Source organism: Bison bison, unplaced genomic scaffold (assembly GCF_000754665.1).
Source record: "Bison bison bison isolate TAMUID 2011002044 unplaced genomic scaffold, Bison_UMD1.0 scf7180017857790, whole genome shotgun sequence".
In the NCBI taxonomy this organism is placed as follows: domain Eukaryota; kingdom Metazoa; phylum Chordata; class Mammalia; order Artiodactyla; family Bovidae; genus Bison; species Bison bison.
Window position 1 is genome coordinate 22,538 of NW_011488363.1, and position 5,633 is coordinate 28,170.

The window sequence follows — 5,633 nt, forward strand, 5'->3', positions numbered from 1 at the left end:
AGAATAAGTAATAGGTATGTATTTAGATAGAAGTGAATGTATGGTAGATGATAAGAAATTTTTGATTATTTTCCTCAAAATGACCAAGAAATAATGTTTTCTTGTTGATTGCTCATAGATTGATAGAAGCCCCGGTGGTGGTTAGTAGATTATGTTCACTTAGGTGTTAAAATAATGATAAATATGATAGTGAATTGTGGAGTTTAAAAATGATCTTTTGGAATTCAAATTTCTTATTTATATGGGTAGATAGGAACCTATTTACAGTGAGTGAAATTTAAAGTTTGTGATACTAAAGCTATCACATTGAGAGATTAAGCATTCCAGGCTATTTTCTATATGTTGAAATTGGCTTCCTAGTGAATGGAAAGAGATGACCAAAGGTATAATAATCAATAGTATGAACAAAATTATGCAGATATTAACACTAATAATAATTTTATGAAGATTTTTGTTTTATGAATTTGAAACTGTGTTTTAAAATTTATTGTGAATCTTTATCATAAATGGAACTATGACCAATTATTTTTATTAGTAACTGTCATGTGCCTAGAAGAGCTCCATACATATATATAAGATATTTATAAGTTAGTTCATATTTTGGAACTGAATGACTCTCTGGAATGTTTCTACTATTTGTCCAGAGTTAGAGCACTGTCTTTTGAAATAGAACAGAAAAGTTTTGCTTGCTGTTTATGTACCAAAGTTTAGATATATTTAAATAGGGATAAGAAACTTAAGGTGAATGTAAGTGGAAATGTATATATAAATAGGAACAAGAAAGTTAGGGTGAATATAAATGTAAACATTTATGAATAAAGTGGCTAGTTATAATCTGGTTAGGGAAATGTGATTAAATTTGAATGTATTTAACCAGCAGGACTGGATAAAATCCTTCTTAGGAAGTTGTAGAAGAGTAAAGTACTCATGGTTGAACATCAGATCAGGCATAAAACCAGCTTCAAAGAAAGTGAAAACAGTGATACGTTTGAAGAAACAGGCAAATTATAGGTTCAAAATGTAAAATAAAAATAGTAAAATTAATAAAGTAGTGAATAAGATTTTATGAGGTAAGCATATATATACATGATCCCACTAGGGATTATTAAACATTTTAGATCATTATTTTCTGTTACTTTTATTGACTGTTATTAGTGAGACTTGAGAGGAGAATCAAATTGAAATGTTAGACCTCAGTTAGTAATCAACCAAATATCTGTGTAGAACATCTGATAATTGGATAATGCTTTACCACTTCATTTGATTTCTAAGAAATGCTATGAGATAGGTTTTGTTATCACCTCTATATAATAGGTGAGGAAACAAGTTTGGAGAGGTTAAATGACTTATTTAAGGTCAGGTAGCTAACAGAGTTGCCAAAGGTGCTGGTCTCAAACACAGGTTCTAAGCAGTCTAATGCTATGCTCTTACCACTCAGACATTTGGGGCTATTTCTGCATGTGACATAACTCTGCTTCTTTCTGCAGCCCTAAATAAGGACTGTGTTTACAGTGGTTTGACATGTTGTTTGGGAGGTGAGCCAAGTGGTAGTCAAGTAGCAGCAATAAAAAAATCACCTCTGTTAATATAGCTGTTTATACTCCTTCTTTGGAGATACTGAAATTCTGTTCCCTGTGATAATATAGTGCCCACCACATTCTCACCACAGCTCTGGTTTTAATGTAAACAGTGCCTGTCATTACAGGCAATTCTGGTTAGGGGTTGGGGGTCTTACATGAACAGTTGGGCAGTGGCCAGCTGGAAAGAGATGGAGGAGAGAGGAAACTTTAGAAGAGAGAGGAATGAAAGTACAGCTTTTAAAGGGTGATAGGGAGGAAGATGCGAGAAGAGAGGAAAGGGATGAGTGATGAGAGGGAAGGGCGTGGAATCCATGCTATGGCACCTTCCTGTGTTCTGTTCCTCACCTCCTGGAGAGAAGTGACAAGAAAGGGAGTGTGAGTGAAAGGAGAGCTGTTTTTCATTTAAGACATATTCATCGAGTGCTCCCCTGTGCCAGATTCTATGCCAAGCTCTGAGGATAAACTGGTGAATAAGACAAGGGGGTTCCTCACACATGGTACTTAACATTTTAATGGGAGACGAAGACATTACGCTGAAAGCACAGAGTAGTAACTTTATTTGGTTTCAGTGCTTACAAAGGGTGCTACGAGGGAGCATAACGTGGGTCTAACGTGGACTGGGAGGGCAGGGAGGTGGTCTCTAAGGATCAGCATTTAAGCTGAGATCAGAGAGATGCATAGGAATTAGCCAAGTGAAGTGTGGAAGATAAACGCTAGGTTGGGGAGCCACAGGTACAGAGGTGTTGTAGGAAGGAAGAGTGCCCCTTTAGAAACACTCCCCAGTGTTGCTGGGGAGTGGTGAGAAGGAGAATGACAGATGAGTGGGTTGAGTTGGATCATGTGGAGCATTGAACATTAATTATAGGTCATATTAATTAGGTGGAACTTTAGAGCAAAAGAAAGCCTTTGAGATGTTTTTTTAAGGCAGAGGGGTAGGTGGGTGATGCAATAATAACAGCAGATGCTTATTTAGTCCTTACTTGTGTTGCTTACTCTCCTCAGTTTAAAATGATTAGTTCATCCTTCTCAGAAGAGCCCTGGAACTATATACCTATTTTACAGATGGGGAAACTGAGGCATAGAGAGGTTGAGTAATTTGCCCTGAGTAATTTGCTCAAGGTCAAACCACTTATAAGAGGTAGAGTATGATCAGCTTTACATTTTTAAAAACCACTCTGGCTGCAACACAGAGAATGGTGAGTTTCTCCAGGGAAACCCAGCCAGGAAGCTGCCACAGTGTGAAGATGAAAAGATGGAGGTGGAAGGAGAATGATGCCCTGGCACTCCGCTCCTAGTCCCAAACTCTCCTCAGCCCCATCTGGGATTTCCTTTGTATTGTCTTAAGACTTCCCTTGGTCCTCCATATGCATACTTAGCTGAGGATTTACAAAACAAAGAAGAAAATATTCTGGATGTTGGTTCTTTCTGAACCTTGTCTCTTCCATTCTTTACCAGGGGCTACAGACCTGAGCTAAGGTGGGTGCTTTAATTGGGTGGATCTTGTGTTTGAGTACAGTTGTCCCTCAGTATCTGCGGGGCATCGGTTCCAGAAGCCCCCACAGGTACCACAATCCGTGGATGCTCAAGTCTCTTTAATAAAATGGTGTAGGATTTGCATGTAACCTATGCAAATGTGACCATATATTTTACATCATGTCTGTATTACTTACAATACCTAATCCAATGTAATTGCTATGTAAATAGGTATAAATACAGTGTGAATGCTACGTAAATAGTTACCTGCATGCAGCCAAAGCCAATTCACATTTTGCTCTTTGGAACTTTCTGGAATTTTTTTTCCCGAATATTTTTTTAATCTGAGGTTGCTTGAATCCACGGATGCAGAACCCACAGATACAGAGGGCCGACTGTATGGACAGATGAGCATGGCATGTTAATCATCTGCAAAAGCTTCCTGTTAAGGACGATGTGGTATTGATAAGTGTTGGGCATATCTTCTCAAGGATATATAGCATTGATTTTTTTTCCCCTACTAAACCTCCAGAAAACTCAACCCAAGCCACAAAAGTGAATGGAGCAATAGTTTGTTCTCAGATAAACGGGACCGTCGTAATGGAGTTTCCTGATATTCTGTACATAGTTAAACTCTCAAAAAGGGACTCCTCTCTCCCTTTTTTTTGCTTAAATGATTGTTAGCCCAGGGATTACAGGTTCTGTGTGAAGCTGGGGGCACTGTGGTGCATGGTTCCATTTTGCCCATTTTGAGTCCCCACAGTCACGTTCTGTAGTGACTAGGGGTGGAGCTAGTGAGGGACTCAGTAGGTTTGAAGCAGTTGGTAAATAGCATTTTTCTCCAAGGCCTGCTTATTTGCATTTTTATTTCCTATTGTGTTTTTTTCCGCTCCATACTCAGCTTGACAAAGTCACAGCAGTATTGTTGATAATAATATCTGGAATTGAAGAGTTTTGTTTTATTTGAAGCTGAGAGAAGTAGTTGTTTTACTCTCACCACTTGGTGGAGAGCTGTGTATTATGTGCCAGTTTTCCCTGCTGTCTAAGTTTTGACCTTGTTCCAAGTTAAACATATTCAGAAGCTTCATTGCTCTTGTGACTTAAAGGAGTTACCCTAATGCTTTTAATTACTTGTTCACTAAAACCTTTCTGTCGGAAGAAGGTGACTGAATTGAAATTTCAATTGCAGAATTTTAAAAATCCAGAGTATCCAGAAGTCCCATGGAGTCTAAAGACCTACAGTGAAAGAGTTTTGCCGTAGTAGAAGCTGAAGAAGGCTGTAGAACATTCTAACATATATCTTCAGTAAAAAAAATTCTTTAGAAGTGGATATAAACATTTGACAAATGCAGGAAGTTCTATGATCTTTGTGAGTTTTGGTAATGTGTCATTGTGGGCCACCTGTTGTGCTGTGGTAGAACTAAAATACGTGAGTTGATTTCAGGTTACTACTTTCATTTTGTGTGTTGTCACATTTAATTCTGTACTCCATATTTCTATGAGATGCTTGCTGAAACTCCTAAGAAAAATGACCCTCCAAAAAGTTTTTCACTTTTCCATGGAACATAGCTCTTAATCACAAATTCCTTACAATCTGACTAGAAATCTAAATCATAATTGAGCTGTTTTCTTGAAAGATAACTTCTTGTATGTTAAGTGTTGCTGGGGACCATCAGTGAGATATATACAATGTGAGTACTTGAGATACTATCTAGGTATCTGTTTAGTCTTTTGGCCTATAATTTGTCTATTTAATTCTTTTATAGCACTTTGAGATCGAGGGAAGCTTAGTGCTCATAAAACCTCATGAGGTGAAAAATGAATACCTTTTAAAAATAATAAATATTAAGAAGTAGATTATTTGTAGGAGATACAGGAATTTAGGAAATTTGAGTCATTTCTAATTAAAAAATTCTAGCAGCTATTTTTGAGTAACTTTTAGAATTAAAATAGTAAATGTAAAATTAAATGTCATTCTCAAGTTTTGCTATATTAAAAATGTGAGCAGTGGATCCTAAAATTTAATGGGTATAATGTAATATTCTGATTTTGCCTTTATTAAAATTCAAGGGATGAATTTTTAGTATTGGGGAATATCTACACAGGAAGAAGCAGTTTATTTTGTGTGGGTATATTATCCATTTTCTATCATAAAAATGAGGTATTTGTGAAATTTTTTGTTAAAGTAAGGGTTTTTGCATATGCAAAGTTTGAAGCTATTTGGTAGAGCAATATCTTAAGATTAAATAGATTTTCCTCAATTAAAATTAAAATTTGAGGCCAAAGTAACTTCATCAGCAATTTAAAGGGTCTGTTAAACTTTTAAAGCTGTGTCTGTAATTTTTTCAACATTTTATTATGAAAAAATTTCAAATATAGAAAAATGTTGAAATAATTATACAGTGAACACCACATATATTCTCCAATTTACATCTTACTGTATTTGCTTTATCACCTATTTAACCATTTCTCCAGCTTTCTATCAAATGAATATCCTTATTTTTTAATGCATTTCTAAGTTACAGATATAAAGCACTTCAATATGCATATCATTAGCCAGAGTTCAATATTTATTTGATT

The 5,633-nt window shown here is 36.0% G+C and overlaps 1 protein-coding gene across 1 annotated transcript in view; it reads left to right on the top strand.

The window, feature by feature from the left end:
* The window catches only part of LOC105003948 (probable global transcription activator SNF2L1), a 30,777-nt gene that overhangs the window by 22,425 nt on the left and 2,719 nt on the right, over positions 1-5,633 (top strand). The gene's annotated exons all lie outside the window — the stretch shown is intronic.